This window comes from Triticum aestivum, chromosome 5B (genome assembly GCF_018294505.1).
Source record: "Triticum aestivum cultivar Chinese Spring chromosome 5B, IWGSC CS RefSeq v2.1, whole genome shotgun sequence".
Lineage (NCBI taxonomy): Eukaryota > Viridiplantae > Streptophyta > Magnoliopsida > Poales > Poaceae > Triticum > Triticum aestivum.
In genome coordinates, this window is record NC_057807.1 from 200,925,771 (window position 1) to 200,947,931 (window position 22,161).

Below are 22,161 nucleotides of genomic sequence, written 5' to 3' on the forward strand. Positions count from 1 at the left end.
ATGTTTTTACCACAACATATATCCGCCATGACGTGACACCATGCCAACTTTAATGACTTTCTGGTGAGTTTTGGATTTATGGGGATTTAAAATCCGAGATTTCTAAATGTTTAAGGACGAGCCAGGACGCCGGTACGGTTGTAATTCATTCCCATTCCTGGCATGGGACCTAAACATGCACCCAAGGATACATGTATAATTTTTGTAGCCATTTTGTTGAATTGGAGCATGTATTTGAAGTTCAAATTTGAATTATGGACATTAAACGCCTATGAAACTCAATTAGTGTATAAAAAGGCCAAAAGGAATAAGTTTAAATTTCAACACGGATATCCTGTCGTTCAATGTTGCCTGTAGAAGAAAATGCAAGGCGAAAAGAGGTAGTGATTATGTTTCGACAACAAGGGGAACACATTTCCCTATCGAAACCACGAGGCTTCTTTGAGAGAGGCTCCGGTTTGTAAGAGGTTTGTAATAAAGCTTGGACCAAATTGGACAATGTTTTTACCATGACATATATGTGCGGACGTGACACCATGCCTACTTTCATGACTTTCTGGTGAGTTTAGGATTTTTGGAAATTTAAAAACCGATATTCCAAATGTTTGAGGACGAGTCAGGATGCCGGTACGGTTGTAATTCATTCCCATTCCTGCCATGGGACCTAAACATGCACCCAAGGACACATGCATGTATAACTTTCTAGCCATTTTGGTGAACTAGAGCATGTATTTGAGGTTCAGAATTAAATTATGGACATTAAATGACTAGGAAACTCAATTAGTGTATAAAAAGGCCAAACAAACCCTGAATCAGTTTAAATTTTAGCACGGATATCTTGTCGTTCCATGTTGCCGGTAGAAGAAAATACAAGGCGAAAAGAAGCAGTGATTTCCGCCACAAGGGGGACACGTTTCCCTATCGGAACCATGAGGCTTCTTTGAGAGAAGCTCCAGTTTGTAAGAGGCTTGTAATAAAACTTGCGCCAAAATGGACGAAAAAAATTCCTCGACATATATGTGCCATGTCGTGACACCATGCCAAGTTTCACGATTTTTGGGTGTGTTTTGGATTTACAAGGATTTAAAAATCGAGATTCTTCACACAAAATGTTGTCAGATAGCACACGGTTCACTCACGAAAGTCGTGTGCCTACCAAACCATGGCTGATGCCCCCCTCCCCCCTGCTGCAAGTGCGATCTGAGTCGTGTGTTCTGATTGGCCAGAACCCAAACCCCACGGATCATACGTCTGCACCGTTGGATGCTCCTAGATCACACGGCAACCTTCAACCCTTTCGACAACACATGCAATACATGGGTAAGCACTATGCGCATGCGTCGTGCTAGCTCACACTTCCTTCTCTTCTAGGTTTTCTAAACAGGCTATTGTTTCCCGCCACTCCTCTCATCGGTTTCCCGCCTCTTCGCCCATCGGTTTCCCGCTACCAGTGTGAGTGCTTATTGAAGTCTAGGCGGCGACACACGAGCCATGTAAATATTGCACACAATTTCTAAAAGCACAAATGTGCGTGATAGGAGGGAGTAGGTCCCATAGGGTGACCAGCGTGAAATGCCTTAAAGGCAAGGAGGCAATTCCTATCAGCAAGGTGCCGCTTCCCATCCGCTATCCTAGTCGAATAGAACGCAGAAGTTAAGCGTGCTCGGCCTGGAGTAGTCCAAGGATGGGTGACCCGGTGGGAGGTTGCATATGTCAAGATTCATTTTATCGCCATGACACGGTCATTATAGAGATAAAGAGATAAATATCTCTATAGTGACCTGACATGATGATTATATAAACCTTGGGATCCTTGTTTTGCTAATTTGTAGACAATGTTTTTATAGGTTATTTTTTGCTGTAAAGTCACCACGACTGCACAAGCGCGAGCAAATGGTGGAGGTCCTGGCTTAATCGTGTGCGATGCAAGTGCATGTAAAATCACCACGACGGCGCAAGCGCGAGCAAATGGTGGAGGTACTGGCTTAACCGTGTGTTATGCAAGTGCGCTGTAAAATCACCATGACTACACAAGCGCGAGGTACTGGCTTAACTGTGTGCGATGCAAGTGCGTTATAAAATCACCACGACTGCGCAAGCTAAAGGCGGGTAAGTTTACTTAGAAATTAGGACGAACCGTGTGCGATAGACCAGCTAGCTAGAAATATAAAAACAAACTACCCTCCTTGAGCGTTGCAAAAATCGGCGGTTCCGTCACTTTTCCTTATTATCATACACACATATTTTTATTGGACCGTGCGCGATCTTGGGCACTCCCGCGCCGCATCAATTCCTTTACCCAAATTTTAGTAGCCACCGTACTTCAGCCGTCGCCCACACTCCTCCAGCACCGACCTTATAGTAAAATTGCAGTAGCCAAGGCATTTGAACCGTCGCCCTCTCTCGTCCACCACCATCTCCACCCACCATTACTAAAAAATTTAGTAGTCGCGATGTATTCTCAAACACCACCCCCCCTCCACAGTCCCCCACCTAGCCCCCTCCCCCCCTCGAACCCTAGCTCGCGGCCGCCACCGGCGCCGCCACCAACCCATGTCGGTCTGCCCGTTCCTTCTAGCTTAGATAATAAGTTCAGGTTACCCACCGATTCCCATACCGTCGTCCCACTCCCCTGAGATTTTAGATGAGGCATGTGGTGTCCCTCCCCGCTAGATCCACATCCCCTGCTCCAGAATGTCGTGGCCTAATCTCGACCACGTATCCCGGGGAGCCCGATGAGCGTTCGGCCAAGAAGGGGTTTATCATGGCCTCTCTGGCTGACATTGGCAAGGTGGCCGCCGTTCGCCTCGACCTGTCGATCCCGGAGCAACACGTCGCTGCGGAAGCCGGCGAAGACGTTGACTACATTGCATGCCGAAGGCTTCATGTCAACGGGCTTGCGTGTTACTGTATCTCGGGAAAGCTAGCTACGACATCAAGCTCGTCGACCGCGACGGCTTCACGTGGGCCATGTCATAGGTTACGTGGTCCATCACCAACCCCTCTGGTTCAACTGCCGTCAATCTCTTCGGTGGCCCTGCCGCTGATCTCCTCCGCCAAGCGGTCAAGGATTTGCGATCCTTATACGCCATCGAGCCCATTTTGTCATTTCTAAAGGACACATTCTACGGCGGCAGCTTGGGATCCTCAATTGCCAAGTCAGATCTCATCGACCACAACCACGACCACGAGGAGGGTACCCACAAAGGTTCTTCCAAGGTGAAACAACCCATCTGTGACATCTGAGAGCGCACCATGGGTCTGTGCTCTTCCAACAGGAAGGATCCCGTCCATGAAATGTGAGGCAACATCCTATCAGCAAATCTTACCTTTTCTAGCTTGCCAACCCATACCCTTTGTTGTAGTAGCATTTAGCGTGTGGTGTTATAACTGCGCCGTGTTTAATTATTTCAGTTATGCAAAAATGTATTGTTCAATAGGGCTATGTGATGTTTAAGTATGAATTGTCCACTTCAGTTTCATGAATGGCTATATTTGGTTGTTTATAGTGAGTAGATGCCTTGTTTATCTGTGTTTTGTTGTTAGGTTGGTTGCAGTGAGCATTTTTCCAGTTATCGAGCCGATGCCTTGTTTATATGTATTTGGTTCTTAGTTTGGTTGCAGTGAGCATTTGTCCAGTTAGCAAGTAGATGCCTTGTTTATCTGTATTTTGTTGTTAGGTTGCTTTTTTAGCATTAGTCTAGTTTTCAAGCAGATGCCTTGTTTATCTCTATTTGCTTGTTAGGTTGGTTGCAGTGAGCACTTGTCCAGTTTTCAAGCATATGCCCTGTTTATCTATATTTGCTTGTTAGTTTGGTTGCAGTGAGACTCTGTCTAGTTTTCAATGGCTATATTTGGTTGTTATACTGATCATTTATGCCTTGTTTATTTCAATCATTCACAATGTGTTGCTCATTATGTGCAAGTCAGAACTGTGCCGCTCGACTGCATAAATACCAGTTTGAACGGCTATACTTGGTTCCAGTTATGCCTGTTGTAGTTAACACATGCCCTTTATTTCAGTTTTACACACTTATCCATTGCCATATTTAAGCATTACCTATGTTCTATTCATTTTCAACAATACCAGTTTGAATTGCAATATTTGATGGTTGTTAAGCCTGCTGTCGGTAACATTGCCTTCCATTTTATATATGCTTTAACAAAATGCTGAAACCAACACATTCAAGCTATCATTTGGAGATGATGTTGTTTACCTTTGCTATATTTGTTTGATGTTAAGATTGTTGTACTTATCATGTCTTTCCATTACTTACGCAGGACATCAATGGGAGTGGCCACCATTTTTCGCCGAGGTTAGCTTCATCCCTTGGCTTGTACTCCCCCTGTCGTTGCATAATGTAGTGCATATAGATCCAGGCCTGGACACTTGTTAGCTTCTAATATTGACTTGTTGCTTGTAGGTACATATGCCCTTGGCAAGGATCCTCGCATCGACCCTTTTTCCGTATCGGGCAATGAGATATTCATGAACAAGCATCAAGTGAGGAAACTGATAAGGATTATTAGCAAAAAGATATGAATGGTGGCAAGAAAATTATTTGTTTATGCTCTATCCAACATAACAGTGAGCTGTAGGATGGTAACTACAAACTCTGCAACCTTCTCTTTTTACTGCCCATAATGAGTTGTTAGACAATAATGTCTAAATCTTTTTCGTTCGCAGTGGTTCCTGAAGCAGTTCACTCAAGATTACCTCACAAAGTACATGATTGGTGGACACGCAATGAAGGTTAAAGTATTTCATCCAGACTATAGTGAGCATCGAGAAGTCGCAATGAAGACAGTAAAGGATGGACGGGCAGCCATCACAAGGGGTTGGCCTAGAGTCGTGCGTGCATTACACATGGAGGAGGGCACAATATGGGCATTCCGCTTCACCTTCTCCAACAACTAGAATGTCTTTCGCCTCTCTCTTTATAGTCTTTAGTACAATTGTGGTTCATGATTCTTTACTTGGTGCTTACATGTATACGTACCTGTGCATCAAATTATGCATTCGTGGTTGAACCTATATTTGTAATAAACATGGTTGGATATGAAATAAGTGATTGCCTACTATCAAACTCAAAACATATGATTTTTAAATTAGGGATTAGTAAGGATTATTTAGGGATTACATTGCACACGGTTGGGGAAAGTGAAACGTCTGTGATAGACGTGGAGATCAGACACATTTCTAGGATCCTCTATGTGTGCGGTCAATCTCCACTGCACACACAATCAGCCAAGAAAAAACGTGTGCGATCAATCTCCACTCCACACACGATCAGCCAAGAAAAAATATGTGCGACTAATAACAGCATCGCACACAGTTCTTTCTTATTAAATGTTTGTGATAGTCACCTTATCTCACAAGCTTTGAAATTATGGACTGTTTGTGATGTTGTGTGCATCACAAACGTTTAGTACTTCTTGGATTAACTGTGTGGGATGTACATACTAATGGAAACGTATTCCTTGGATGGACTGTGTGGAATGTACATACGAACATAAATGTTTAGCGGGGACTGATTGTGTGGGATGTACTTACGACCGGAAACAATTTCACCTGTATAATTGTATTTTTTAGCACTACTGTATGTATAACCGTATTTGAGCGCTCGCCGATCGCACACGACCTCATTTTGCCGAGCGTTTGTGCCAGGAGGGCATATCCCCGACGGTGTCTAGGTCGTGTGGGAAGGACCCCCCCTATCGCAGTCACTCACTTGGCTACGGTTCCGAACGTCATCGCGGAAAGGGGTTAAAAACCGTTTGTATAGCTCCGACGCGTACCAGTGTATGTAAGAGCTTTGGTTTAGCAAATTCCACACGCTCAACTATCATATAGTCTTCCATGATTGCTACCACTCAAAGCATATTTTTAGAACAAATAGCATCCATTGAGCACAGAGAAAGATAGGGGCTTAATGTTTCGCCTCTCAACTCACTTATCATATAGATAATTGTCAACAATAATAATTCATGATCAAATATATTTGAATGGGCATATATGCTTGGATCTTTCCCCACCACATGGTACTTGCCAACTAGAGAATAATTGGGGTTGAAATGAGAAGGAATACTACTGACACCTGCATAAAAGTAAAAGATAGAACCTTCGCAGAGGGAAGGAGGGATTTGTAGAGGTGCCAAAGCTCGAAGCTTTTAACACATGGATGAATATAATTTCGAGAGGTATGCTTTCATTGTCAACGTAACGACCGAGGGTCCCAATATCTTCCATGCTAGACACATTATAGCCGGTTCCCAAACAGAAAGGTGAAGTTTTACTCCCCCTCCAGCAACAAACACAAGCCATGGCTAGCCGAATCCTCGGGTGCCCTCCATACCAACAAAAATCCCGGGGAGTTTTGTTTCATTATTATCTCTTGATTTTGATCATAGGACTGGGCATCCCAATTACCAGCCACTTTCTCGTGAATGACAAACAAATAAGCACTCATCATGAGAATAACCCACCTAGCATGGAAGATACTGACCGCCCCCTGTCACTTCATGAGTGCTTTGGGCATACAAAATAGATTATTATTTGAAGATTTAGAGTTTGGCACATGAAAATTTACTTGGAACGACAGGTAAATACCGGATATAGGTAGGTATGGTGGACTAATATGGAATAACTTTGGGTTTAAGGAAGTAGATGCACAAGAAGTATTCCCGCTTAGTACACATTTTTGTCTAGCAAAAGATCCTAAGCAAGCACCACATGTTGGAGGATCCATAACAATATAACTTCTATACAAATATACCCAATCATAACTCATTATGTTGTCTTCCTTGTCCAACTTCAACTAATTTGCTCAAGTTTGAAAATAATTAATGGGGCTCACAATCATAGGTGATGTTCAAGATAGTATATTTATATGTGAAATCTCTCTTTCTTCAATATTCCTTCATGAATTGTTCAAGTGACCAATGTTCTGCTTGCTAACTTTCAATAACTTTTACCACATATACTTCTTATATGTGAAGTCATTACTCCCCATGGGATAAGCATATGAAACATATATATTTTCAGATTTATGATGTTCAATTCATTCAATCATTTACTCATTGGATATAAGTGAAGCACAAGAGTAAATGACAAACTACTCCAAAAAGATATAAGTGAAGATCAGCGAGTAGTCAAATAATTAAGTAGCTATGTGAAGACTCTCTCTCTCATTTAGGAATTTCAGATCTTAAGTATTTTATTCAAACAACAAGCAAAACAAAATAAAATTATATTCCAAGGATAACACATAGCATGTGAAGAAGCAAAAACTTAGGCTCAACCAAAACTGACGATCATTGTTGAAGAAGAAAGGTGGGATGCCAACCGGGGCATCCCCAAGCTTAGATGCTTGAGACTTCTTGAAATATAAAATTGGAATGCCTTGGGCATCCCCAATCTTGAGATTTTTTGTCTCCTTAATTCCTCTCATATCACGGTTTCCCTAATTCTTAAAAACTTCATCCACACAAAACTCAAAAAGAACTCGTGAGATAAGTTAGTATAAATCAATGCAAAACCTTATCATTCTCTACTATTGAAAATCACTAAAATTATAATTTAATATTGCATACTAAATTCCTCTACATATTTAATACTCCTATCCCCAAATAGAATCATTAAACAATGCAAACATAACAGTAATTTGTCTAAACAGAACAGTTTGTAAAGAATGCAAGATTCATACCTCTCTAACTCCAAGCTTAGTGTCTTTCCACTCCTTATTCTCCTCATATCGATATCTCACCCAAAACTTGGAAACTTCAATCACACAAAACTTAACGGAACTTCGTGAGATGCATTAGTATAATAAAGCAAATCATTCACTTGGATACTGTCAAAGACAAGATTCATAATTGTTCTCACACAATGCATACTGTACCTTATCATTTCCATAATTTATATCACTTAATATAAGTTATGGAAACACTAAAACAAGCAAACTATGCATTGAAAACAGAATTTGTCGAAAATAGAACAGTCTGTAATGATCCGAACAACAACCATACTCCTGTTACTAAAAAATTGTGAAAAATTAGGAAAACATAGAAAATTTTTATATCAATAAAGTGGAAAAAAATCTAAAAATTTATTTGCTCCAGAAGATCAGATCAATTCTGTTACTTGGCGCAAAAGTTTCTGTTTTCTCACAGAATTAAATCAACAATCATCCACACTATCCCAAAGGCTTTACTTGGTACTTTACTGAAATAAAAGCTATAAACATGATTAATACATTAGCTTAATTATGTGGACACACAAAAACAGTAGCGGTAAATGTTGGGTTGTCTCCCAACAAGCGCTTTTCATTAATGCCTTTTTAGCTAGGCATGATGATTTCAATGATGCTCACATGAGAGATAAGAATTGAAACATAACGGGAGCATCAGGAAGCTTATGACTAGCACATTTAATCCTAACACACATCCTATGCATAGGTAAATTGTGAGCAAACAATTTATGGTAGCAAGAATCAACTAGCATAGGATGGTAAAACAAGCATGACTTGAAGATTTTCAACACATAGAGAGGAAACTTGATATTACTGAGATGTGTAAAAGGAAATGTTCCTCTCTCATAATAATTTTCAGTAGCATCCTGAATAAATTCAACAATATAACTATCACATAAAGCATTCTTTTCATGATCCACAAGCATAAATTTTTTATTACTCTCCACATATGCAAATTTATCCTCATTCATAGTAGTGGGAGCAAACTCAACAAAATAACTATCATGTGATACTTGATTGGCATAATCATATTGAGAATTAAAATTATGATGACAAGTTCCATGGTTATCATTATTCTTTATTTCATAAGTGTCATCACAATAATCATCATAAAATAGGAGGCATGCAATCATGATAACAAATTTGCACATCAAAACTTGGGGGGACTAATAATATCATCTTCATCAAACATAGCATCCCCAAGCTTATGGCTTTGCATCTCATTAGCATCATGGATATTCAAAGAATTTATACCAACAACATTGGAATCATGCTCATCATTCAAAGGTTTAGTGCCAAACATTTTATTGACTTCTTCTTCTAACACTTTGGCACAATTTTCTGATCCATCATTTTCAAGGAAGACACTATAAAGATGAATAATATGAGGTAACCTCAATTCCAATTTTTTTGTATTTTTCTTTTATAAACTAAACTAGTGATAAAACAAGAAACTAAAAGATTCGATTGCAAGATCTAAAGATATACCTTCAAGCACTCATCTCCCTGCAACGGCGCCAGAAAAGAGCTTGATGTCTACTATGCAACCTTTATTCTTGTAGACTCGTGTTGGGCCTCCAAGCACAGAGTTTTGTAGGACAGTAGCAATTTCCCCTCAAGTGGATGACCTAAGGTTTATCAATCCGTTGGAGGTGTAGGATGAAGATGGTCTCTCTCAAACAGCCCATGCAACCAAATAACAAAGAGTCTCTTGTGTCCCCAACACACCCAATACAATGGTAAATTGTATAGGTGCACTAGTTTGGCGAAGAGATATGGTGATACGAATGTAATATGGATAGTAGATATAGGTTTTTGTAATCTGAAAATATAAAAACAGCAAGGTAGCAAGTAGTAAAAGTGAGCAAAAACGGTATTGCAATGTTTGCAAACAAGGCCTAGCGTTCATACTTTCACTAGTGCAAAATCTCTCAATAATGAAAACATAATTGGATCATATAACAATACCTCAATGTGCAACAAAGAATCACTCCAAAGTTTCTATCGAAGAACGTAGGACGAAAACGTGCATCAACCCCTATGCATAGACTACCCCAATGTCACCTTGGGAAAACGCGAGTTGAGTGCCAAAACATACATCAAGTGAATCAATAGAACATCCCATTGTCACCACATATATCCCATCGTAAGACATACATCAAGTATTCTCAAATCCAATACTCAATCCAACATAACAAAACCTCAAAGAGCAAGACTCAATTCATCAAAAGAAGGTAGAGAGGGAAGAACACCATAAGATCCAAATATATTAACAAAGCTCAGGGTACATCAAGATCGTGCCAAATCAAGAACATGAGAGAGAGAGAGATAAAACATAGAGCTACTAGTACATACCCTCAGCCCCGAGGGTGAACTACTCCCTTCTCATCATGGTGGCCACTGAGATGATGAAGATGGCCTCCGGTGATGATTTCCCCCTCCGGCAGGGTGTCGAAACGGGCTCCCGATTGGTTTTTCATGGCTACAAAGGCTTGCGGCGGCGGAACTTCCGATCTAGGGTTCTTTTTAGGGGGTTTTGGTATTTATAAGAATTTTTGGTGCCGGTCTCACGTCAGGAGGGTGCACGAGGGGTCAACAAGCCGGGGGGCGCCCCCTAGGCTTGTGGCCTCCTTGGTCACTTCCTGGCCCAGCGCCGGTGCTTCGGGGGTCTCTTTTGGTCCATAAAAAATCACCGTAAATTTTCAGCCCATTTCGAGAACTTTTATTTCTGCAGAAAAAACAACACCACGGTAGTTTTGCTGAAAACAATGTTATTCCGGGTTAGTTCTAATCAAATCGTACCAATATCATATAAAGTTGTTGTAAACATGGCATGGATACTTCATAAATTTTAGATACGTTGGAGACATATCATTGTGCTACTGATCACTTTGTCGCAGATATTTAGTTCTCTAGGTGTGGTTGAATTGACAACTCAACTAGTAATACTCGCGAATATTCTTTGGCTCCCCTTGTGCCGAATCAATAAATTTGGGTTGAATACTCTACCCTAAATCTGTTGCAATCCCCTATACTTGTGGGTTATCAAGACCTTTTTCTGGCGCCGTTGCTGGGGAGCATAGCTTTGAATCACTTGGATTTTTATCTGTTGATCACTATGAAGAATCCGAAGGATGATAGAACCAAGATCAGACAAGGGGAGGTAAGGAACTGCCATCTAGCTCTGCACTTGATCCACCTTCTGTTTTGAGTAGGTTTGCGACACCACGACCTACTATTAATTCTGATATGTCACAAGTAATTGATGGTGCTACTTTTGCAATGAATGGTGCTATTGATGAAGCTAGTACTCTGCTTAATGAAACTGTGCCACTAGGTGAATTTCTTGATGAATAACTTGCTAAAGCTAAAGAATTTGAAAATGCAGAAACTGATGAAATTTATGTTTCACCTATTAGACCTAGCTCTCCTAGAACTGAAATGCCTAAGATAGCCGAGGGTTATGTTGTGGGTGAGGAGATAACTAGAGAATTTCTTGCTTGTAATGATAGAGAGGATGTTAAGAAACAACTATGTAAGCTGAAAAAATTCTTTGAATGTAAGAATGAAATATGATCCTAGGTTTGCTACTTCTCTATTTTTGTTACTGATAAGGATTACAAATTCTCTATCGATCCTGAGTTAATTACTTTGGTTGAATCCGATCCTTTTCATGGTTATGAATCTTAAACTATTGTGGCACATCTTACTAAATTGAATGATATAGCCACCCTATTTGCTCATGAGGAAAAAATTCGCCACCACTATATTCTTAATTTGTTTTCTTTCTCGTTAAAAGGTGACGCTAAGATATGATTTAATACTCTTGCTCCTAGTTGTGTATTTGTCCCCAAGATATGATATATTACTTCTCTGAAAAATATTTTCCTGCTCATAAGAAACAAGTTGTTTTACAGGAAATATTTAACTTTGTGAAAATTGAAGAAAAGAATCTCCCTCAAGGTTGGGGGAGGCCTCTCCAGTTACTTAACGTTTTGCCTGATCATCCTCTTAAGAAAAATGAAATACTTGATATCTTTTATAATGGACTAACCGATGCTTCTAGGGATTATTGATAACCCACAAGTACTAGTAGAACGCCCGTGCGTTCGCACGGGCTTTTTAAAATTTGTACCAGTTCCATGTATAAATATAATGCATATCAAATTTCACATATAAAGAAAATATGGGCATTATCAAACAAAAAATAATTGAAATGCACTCCACTTGCAATGTGTTTTCGATAAAGAATGTACGGATGATGTTGTCGGACTTTGTAAAAACAATGATCCAGCTTAAGTAATATAATCGCCCCCCCCCCTCCCCCCCCCCCCAGAACGTATAGATGTTCCAAGAGAGACATAAATATTTCAAGGACTCCAGCATAAATCTGACATCAATTTTACCACGGTAAATCGAACATTTTTTATGGAAATTTGTGTTTGCCGAGGATGGCAAGCATGGCACATCCGCTTTAGTTTATTTTATTCAGAAAATTTCCGTGCTCGTAAACTCAGAGTGCCATCCTCACACCAACTAACTTCATAAAAATGTTCGATTTGCCATGCTTAAAAATCTGACGTCAGATTTCTAGCATTAACGTATTTCAATGGTTCAACATCTCTAGTATGCGACATATTCTTTCAGGAACCTAAGCCCTCGGTTCTCTTTTCTGCTTTGTGCAGCCGCAATTTCAATCTTGTTCAATTCCCTGCATACACTTTACGATTATAGATACAATAATAGTTTGAAGTGTCGAGGAAGTAAAGAGGGACATTCCCCTGCCCCAAATTAGAAACCATCCATCACTATAATTATTTATCCAGTTATTTTCGCATTGGAGTTGGTGCTTAGATTGATTTTCGATATTTTTTTAGCCGGGATTATTTTCTATGTTGACCGTGAATAGGTTCACTATACAGAAGCATGAATGTTCATGTACACCAATAAAGACTCACAACAAGACAAGTGCCAAACATGCAAACCATTATCATTCTCAAACTGATCTTGTAGTTTTCTGCATGTTGAGAGGGGAATAATTAAAACATGGAATACAAAGCTTAAGTAGCATTAGTGTTTAGCAACTCCCCTTAAATGCAATATCCCAGTTGCTACTTCTTGTCATGCATAGTACACTTCTTGAATCTATTGTCATATAAACATAATCGCTCTATTCCCTTTTACATGCCACCCTTGTTTTGCATGATTCAACTTCCTCAGTCATTTGTTTTGTATTATGTGTGTTAAAAGTTGTAAAAATTACACCATGGGAAACTTCGTGCAAATACGAATCCAGTGATATATTTTTTTATGAAATATAACCCATGTTTAATTGGTCGAACTTTGTTTTTGGAAAGTGTGAACTGACTTCAAATCTATCAAATCAGAAATAGCTATATCAAAAACATTGAACAATAGAAATATAGATCTATATCTCTCTATAAAAAGATCTATCCACTGCATTACATACCAAGTTCCATTTTCGAACCAAACATGGACAGATCTTATGTGAGAAGACACCACAATCTGCAGTTATCAAAGTCTAAAATCTACAGAGCAAACTTGAGATCTCCAACATAGGTCATTGCCAAATTTACACCAGCTAGAGACAACACCAAGAATCATCGAAGTTAATTATGATAACCAAATTTGAGAGCCCCCGTCGTCGCATGTTCCTCCAGTGGTTGCCAAAGTCACATATAGTACCATGAGTTCCATCGCCAGAGGAGAATGAACTGCACGATGCTATAAAGGAATAAAGGAGTGTCTCTTAGATGATCATGCTAAAATATCATGTGGCAATCCCAACGTCGTACGCTACAAACACTATGTTGAATGCCTTAGTTTTCTACATAAATCATACCCATATAATCATTTGCGAAAAATGTACAAATGTGACAAGCTCAAATGACAGAAGGATGTGTCAACTAAAGAAATGGATATATAAAAAGAAGGCAATGCTCCAAAAGGGGATTCTGGGAATAGTTGCTCTTTACTAATCTTCATGGTTTCAAATTGACCTACTGCTTTAATAAAAAAGGTATCGATTAAATATCCCCTGGGCGGAGAATGTCATTGTCATTATGCGGCAAGAAGATCATGTTCCTTGTAGGTTGCAACAACATATTTGCATAGCTATGCTAATAATTCAGCAAAAAATATATAATCCTATTCCTACATGCTCGTGTTAGTATCCTAATAGTAGAGGGGGGGATTAGTTAGGATTGGTTCAAAAATACCTTGGCTAATCATGCAACTTTTCTCCATGAACCAAAACTCCAACCCATGCAAGTGTAACATACTTGCAAGCTCCTCATGCAGAAGTTATTAGTAAAATAAGCAAGCAGTATTACCGTTGCGATAAGTTGAAATGAACCTGGGAAAACTGATAGAGCATGTTCGTCCATGTAACATGAAGGTTACGGCAGAATACAAGAAGCCTGAGCATACAGCTGAAATGCTCTTCGAATGTTGTTGGTCCCATGAACCATGAAAAAATTCATCTACAGACATTTTATGCCAGAACCACATGGTTCATGGAACTGGGTATATGATATGTAGTATACGGAGTGGGTATATGATATTTAACAAAGATCTGCATAGTATACTACACATCATATGCCGAACATCCAGATCTCTGCTAAATATGATTGATATAGAACTACAAAAATACGTGTCCTCGTAGCAACACACAATCAGCCAAATGTTTCATAAAAAGCACTATCAGTGTTTTTTACTGTTAAATCAGTGTTGTTTATTTTCCTCCACCATCTCCGTCTCACAATCCTCCAAACCTCCCATACCCGCACTTCTAACACATAATTATGCAGCTATGTTAACACGATATCACGATTCAAGTAGTGGTAAAAAATTGTAAGTGTAAGGCACATCTTAATTCTCCTTCTCTGGCTCCCTTCTCCTTGAATCATTTTCTCCCTTGAGCTCCTCCATATTAAATTTTAGTAACAAGGTGGTTTAATGCATAAGCAAGCAGGTAAATTTTAGTACGACAAAAATGAGTATCTTGACAAAGTTTTAGTAGAAATCCAATTTTAGTATAAGGGGATATTTTAGTAGCTTCAGAAAAAATTCACAACAAGGAATTTTGGTAGCTTCATAGAAGTTTTAGTATGAATATGAAATACAAGTAGTTGTCCTGATTCCTGAAAGATAAGCAATCATTTATGAGAGCTGAATAAACTATGTCATTGGCATAACATCGTTACCTGCAAAGTAACTCAAGCAGTAACATCATTGTTAATCCTAGTATTAAAGAATCACGAATGCATCAAGCTTAGTAATGCTGATTGTAGTATCAGGATGCAAAATGTTACTAACCTCTTCTGATTTTTTAAACATGTATACAACTACATGCCTTTAGTGTTTTCCGTTGACAACTCAAAGAAAGAATCAAAAGTCTAAAAGTCAGAACAGGAAACGTCACATTATATTCACAAAACTTATTGTTTGCTTGTTGTTTAATAAGCCAAATCCGATCAAATGTGATGATCTGCTAGAAACATAGGACCCATATCCAAAATACTACAAAACTAAAAATGATTGTCCCCCGAATAATGATTGCACAATGCAAATAACGAATACCTAACTGAACTATACAAAACCACATCCCAATTCCTAAATTTCCAGCAGTGCTTTCATTCCAGCAACTAAAATAAACCATGAAAAGGATTACAGTCATTAAAAAAATAGATCAATTATGGTGAACTAAATCATGAACGATTACTAAAATCTGAAGTGCTGCTAAAATTCACTTCCTCTCCTGAAATTAACAAAATAAAAGATATGATAAATTCCTCGATCCAATACAGGGAAGGAACATATCTATACACCTACTTCTCACACATCTTTTCTCCAAACTACTTCAGAACTGAGAGTTGTACACCGATACGGTGAGAAGGCAAACAAAAAGCTTCTACATTCCAGTCCTAGGACATCATCGAAGCAAGAGAAACATCAAGTAACAATCAACCATAGATTGAATTCTAAAACAATAATGTGAAAGAATGAATTAGAACCACAGTTGTAGTATCTGGTAACTGTAACAAACTACCAGTCCTGGAAGTACACAGATATATCGTCTTGCTAATTTTAGGCTAACAATCTCTTCTTAAGGTTGCAAAGTTTGATATGCGCTTAACTGTTTAACTGATGAATGTAATCATTGTCTGATTTTGCGTAGCCATGCAAACCAATTAATTGTTTTTAAATTAAATCTCACCATTACATTTGATTGTAGATCTAACCAAGGGTGTGGGGTGCATGAGCAGTCTATTAATCTTGACATAAACTAAAAAGTGATTACATTGACATGATGCAGTTCTTTGGTCTTGATAGTTAGCTGATATAAGTGACATAATAAGTCAGGAATTTCACACAACGAAGGTGCCCGATCGATATACATATTCTAAATGCCCTACAGACCTCGAGCATGTTAGGAACACCTGGGCATGCTTCCTTTGAAAGCTAGAAAAACATCTACGTAACATAGCACAAGTAAATGAATAACTTTTGAACCATGATTCGGGAGAGCTCTTGAAACTATTAAATAGGTATAAACGGGAAGGATTGGATGAGCATTACAAATTCCAAGAGTCAGACCATTGTCACTAATATTAGCTGATATGAGTACAGGGGGATGCAACTGAAGAATAGTAGATTCGTCAGAGATAAGTAGAGGGAATGCAACTGTAGAATAACAATCAATCCAGTAGTTAATTTTTCTTTAAATGAATACATTTTGATGGACTCAAAATCCTCTTGCGTTCTGACGCTATGCAGCCATTGATTTAGAGTTCATTTTTTTTGTGGGATGAACAAAATAAACTTGGTGGCAGACTAAAACTTGTGGCGTCATGGTACATCCCTCTTAATAGTTTACACCTCTTCTCAAATTATCAAATTAAACAATACTCGTGCCTGGCCTCAGAAACCAGGTTCAGCAACAATTCCCTTCTTTTATGTGTAGGTATACACAATACTCGTTATTTGTAAGGTTTGCGGCAGGTCACTGTTGAGGAGAACCGACAAGAGATTCAAGGATAATGTAGCGGATAGCTTTGAACTACAGTTTTTGTGGTTACTATTTCTCTGGTGATGATTCTAGCAGATAACTTGTTGGCATATTTCCACTAGCATCTTTGGGATCTAAGTGTACTTCAGATTACCGTTGTATAGTTTACTTCTCTGAACAATTCAACTCCACTTCACTGTTGTATATAGTTTACTTCTCTGGCCCGCTAAAAGAGATATTTGGTTCATTAGCCCGTCTGAATATGTAGTGGCCATCGAATTGACATAGCAGAGGTTGAGTGTTGTACTTCTATTAGCAAAGATCATATACGGTTCTTATTTTCATATGATTTGCTCGTCAGCTAGTAAGACATTGTCTTGGAAGATACAAGCAGCCAAAACATGTAGACAACACCAGATTTTAAGATACCCTTCTCATCGGAGCTCCTTCAGTTCAGAGGATCTAAGGTATAGGTAATAGATCTCACCTGAATCAGCAAGATGAGTACCTCTGAATGGAACCACTGGTGTACTACTCGATGGGGGTTGTGAGCTGATTGTAGTTCTATTGCTTCAGAGTTGTGAATACGCAGGTTGCACTATCCATACATACCTATTAGGTATTGATCAAAAAACCTGTGGACTTCATGAAATAGTTGAAGTAATGCCACAATCCAATTTCACGGTCCTTGTATATGAGAGTGGACTTGTACAGTCTGCTACAGTATAAGAAATCACATATCTTGCCGTGATATTTTAAGGCAACCTACATGAAAGACCGACATCAATAGTAGTGAGACAGTCTGCACGGCCCACTACTGCTTCGTTCAGCACTATGGCCATGGAAGCCCACACTCTACCAGTGACACCATGCCCTATTGACACCATGCTTCATAAACGTGCTACCATTGTCCATGGATTATGAAGGCCCTCCGCCAATCCCATCATGGTGCATCCTAATTGCAGAGTTCAAGTGAGATGAAAAAAGATCAGGGCGTTGCAAAGGTCAGCACGGGAGTCGTCAACAACAGTGCACCCGTTTGAATAAAACAAATAAAAAATCAAACGAGAGGGATCCTGCCATCATCAATTGGTGGACGGGGCAACCTACTGGCGCTGAGTAACGACCGTCGCCCGCATACCCTAGCGGGAGGCAACGTTCGTTGCCAGAGGACGAGAGGTTTAGCACACTTGCAACTGCAAGTTAATAAATCCAACAGCAGTCGATTCGTCCCAACCTACTAACACCGAATCCACCTTGAATGATAGAGCAACATGTGTAGAGTGAACGTAGACTGAATTTAGACAGAATGTAGTTGGACATAGCAGACCTGGTTCGGCGAGGGCGATCCAGGCGGCCGGAATTGAAACCACCCTGCCCTGGAGACACGGCGGCGGTGACGGCGTCTCCCGGAGATCGGCGGAGGCGATCCCGGTGACAGGGATTCAAGCCGCCCTGCCCTGGATCTGCGGCGGCGTCGTCTTCCCTCGGACGGCGGCTTCTGCCCTACTTCTCAACCTCGGATGGAGGCGGCGGCGACTCCCCTCGGCTGTGGCGGAGTCTCCCCTCAATGGCGGCGGGGTCTACCCTCGGACGGCGGCGGCAACAATGATCGATATGCTGGAGATCGGGGATGGGATCGAGAGGTTATTTTTTCTTGGTGTGGGGGATGTGACGAAAGAAAACCAGCGGAAAAAACGATTGAAACTGGTGGGACGAAAATAAACCAAGGAGGCTATTCACCAACTTAGAATTAGGAGTAGAGATAGGCGATCGCAACAGTTTTTGAGGGTAGAGTATTCAACCCAAATTTATGGATTCGACACAAAGGAAGCCAAAGAATATTCGCAAGTATTAGCAGTTGAGTTGTCAATTCAACCACACCTAAAAGACTTAATATCTGTAGCAAAGTGATTAGTAGTAAAGTAGTATGATAGTAATGGTAACAGTGGCAATAGTAACAACAACAGTTTTGTAGTGATTATAACAGCAGCAACAACGAAAGTAACATAGCAAAGATCAATATGTGAAAAGCTCGTAAGCATTGGATCAACGATGGATAATTGTGTTGGATAATATTCATCATGTAGCAGTTATAAGCTAGGGCGACACAGAACTAGATCCAATTCATTAATATAATATAGGCATGTATTCCATATATAGTCATACATGCTTATGGAAAGAACTTGCATGACATCTTTTATCCTACCCTCTCATGGCAGCGGGGTCCATAAGGAAACTAAGGGATATTAAGGCCTTTCAATAAAGAACCAGAACAAAGCAGTAGCACTTAGTGAATACATGAACTCCTCAAACTACGATAATCACCAGAAAGAATACCAATTATTTTCATCTTGGGGGTATGTGGATCATAACTCGTAATAGGTGTGTATAACTTGAAAGATAGGATCGAGAGCACAAATATATTCATGAGAACATAATAGGTTCAGATCTGAAATCATGGCACTCGGGCCCTAGTGATAAGCATTAAGCATAGCAAATTCATAGCAACATCAATCTCAGAACATGGTGGATACTAGAGATCAAACCCTAACAAAACTAACTCGATTACATGATAAATCTCATCCAACCCATCACCGTCCAGCAAGCCTACAAAGGAATTACTCCTCCCGGTGGTGAGCATCATGAAATTGGCGGTGAAGGAAGGTTGATGATGACGATGGCGACGGATTCCACCCCCCCCCTCCGAACGGACTCCAGATCAGCCCTCCCCCGATGAAGGACAGGAAGTGGCGGTGGCTCCGTGTCGTAAAACGCGATGAATCCTTCTCTCTATTTTTTTTCTTAGCGAATAGGTATATGGAGTTGGAGTTAGAGTTGTCAGAGGTCCAGGGCGGCGATAAGCCTGGGAGGCATGCCCTGGGGTGTGGGTGCGCCCCCTGAGCTTGTGGCTCCTAGGTGGCCCCCTCTGGCATCTTTTTCCGCCAGTATTTTTTATATATTCCAAAAATATTCTCCATAAATTTCCTGGTATATCTGAGAATTTTGATTTCTACACAAAAACAACACCATGGCAATTCTACTGAAAACATCATCAGTCCGGGTTAGTTCCATTAAAATTATGCAAATTAGAGTCCAAAACAAACGCCAAAGAGGTTGGAGAAGTAGATACGATGGAGACTTATCAACTCCCCCAAGCTTAACCCATTGCTTGTCCTCAAGCAATTTAGTTGACAAACCGAAAGTGACAAAGAAAACTTTTGCAAACTCTATTTGATCTTGTTGTTGCAAATATGTGCAACCAATGATCAGGTTTTCAGCAAATAATATGAACTAACCATATTCACAATAACATTTAGATATCACATTTACTCATATCAATGGCATAACTAACTAGCGAGCAATAATAAGATATCTTGGACGACAACACTTCTTCAAAACAGTCATAATATAATGTGACATAATGGTATCACGCTAGCCCTTTCTGAGACCGCAAAACATAAATGCAGAGCACCCCTGAAGTTCAAGCACTGACTAGACATTGTAATTCATGGCGAAGAAGATCGAGTCACACTCATACTCTACAACAACTAAAAACAAAGCATAGAAATGACAGTAGTGCTCTCCAGCTGGTGCTTAAATAAGAGGATGATGACTCAACAATAAAAGTAAATGGATAGGACCTTCTCAAAGGGAAGCAGGGATTTGCAGAGGTTCTAGAGCTCGAAGATTTTAAAATAGAGATGAATATAATTTTGAGAGGTATGCTTTCATTGTCAATGTAACAACTGAGAGTTCTCACTATCTTCCATGCTAGACATATTATAGGTGGTTCCTAAGCAGAACGGTAAAGTTTTTACTCCCCCTCCAGCAATAAACACAAGCCATGGCTAGCAGAATCCTTGGGTACCCTCCATACCAACAACAATCAGGGGGATCTTTGTTTCATTATTATATTTTTATTTTTATTTTGATCATAGGACCGGGCATCCCGATTACTAGTCACTTTCTCATGAATGACAAGCGAATAAACACTCATCGTGAGAATAACCCACCTAGCATGGAAGATACTAACAACCCCCTGTTGCTACATGATCGATTCGGGCATACAAAACAGATTATTATTTGAAGGTTTAGAGTTTGGCACATGCAAATTTACTTGGAACAGCAGGTAAATACCGCATATAGCTAGGTAGGTATGGTGGACTCATATGGAACAACTTTGGGTTTAAGGAAGTGGATGCAGAAGTAGTATTCCCCGCATAGTACAAGTGAAAGTTACCAAATAGATTGAGGAGCGACCAACTAGAGAGCGATAACAGTCATAATCATGCTTTGAGATTAATCAACATTGAATGCACGCATGAGTAGGATATAAAACACCATGAACGTAAATATCGTGGAGACTATGTTGGTTTTGATTCAACTACATGCGTGAACATGTGCCAAGTCAAGCCACTCGAATCATTCAGAAGAGGATACCATCCTATCATACTACATCATAACCATTTTAAATGCATGTTGGCACACAAGACAAACCATTATCCACTCCTAGCTATTTAAGCATGGCATGAGTAACTATGATCTCTAACTGTCATTGCAAACATGTTTCATTCATAATAGGCCGAATCAGGAACGATGAGCTAAACATATTTACAAAAACAAGATCGGTTGAGTTCATACCAGCTTTTCTCCATCTCAATCATTTCATCAAATTTCGTCATTACTGCCTTTCACTTGCACGACCAAACGATGTGAATAATAATTAGAGTGCACGTGTCGTGGACTAAGCTGGAATATGCAAACATTTATTCAAAGGAGAAGAGAAGGTAATATGGGCTCTTTGTTAGATCAACAATAATGCATATGAGAGCCACTCAACATTTTCATCATGGTCTTCTCCTTATGACCCAAAGAAAAGAAAAGAAATTCAAAGAAACACACTGAAATATTTTTAAATTTTTGTTTTTCTAAAGAAAGCACAATGAAAGAAAAATAAAAACGAAAGATAAACTATTTACATGGGAAAGCTCGCAACAAGCAAAAGAAGAACGAGAAATCTTTTTGGGTTTTCTTTTTAATACTACAACTAATTAAACTAGAAAGAAAAACTAAAAAGAAGCAATAAATATTTTTGGGGCTTTTAGCAAAGTTTTTCAAACATACAAGAAAAAAGCAAGAAAAAAAACTAACATGGATTATACAATGAAAAAGGATAAACACCGACAACTGGAATGAATGTGTGATGCATGAATATAATGTCGGTGAGAAATACATTCTCCCCCAAGCTTAGGCTTTTGGCCTAAGTTGGTTTATGGCCACGGCTCGAAGTAACCCTCTCCTGGATACTGCAGAGGGTCCTGAGGGTTCCACTGGTTGGCGAGCTCCTGTGGCTCTCACTGATAAATAGGCTTCTGA

The 22,161-nt window shown here is 39.7% G+C and overlaps 1 long non-coding RNA gene across 1 annotated transcript; it reads right to left on the minus strand.

Annotated features, from left to right (window-relative positions):
* Positions 1 to 13,158: 13,158 nt before the first annotated feature.
* LOC123111012 (uncharacterized) lies at positions 13,159 to 18,484 on the minus strand. The gene is made up of 2 exons (XR_006454024.1): positions 18,113 to 18,484; positions 13,159 to 17,737 (listed from the first exon to the last, which is right to left on the minus strand). It is a non-coding gene; the product is annotated as an uncharacterized lncRNA (long non-coding RNA).
* Positions 18,485 to 22,161: the final 3,677 nt, after the last annotated feature.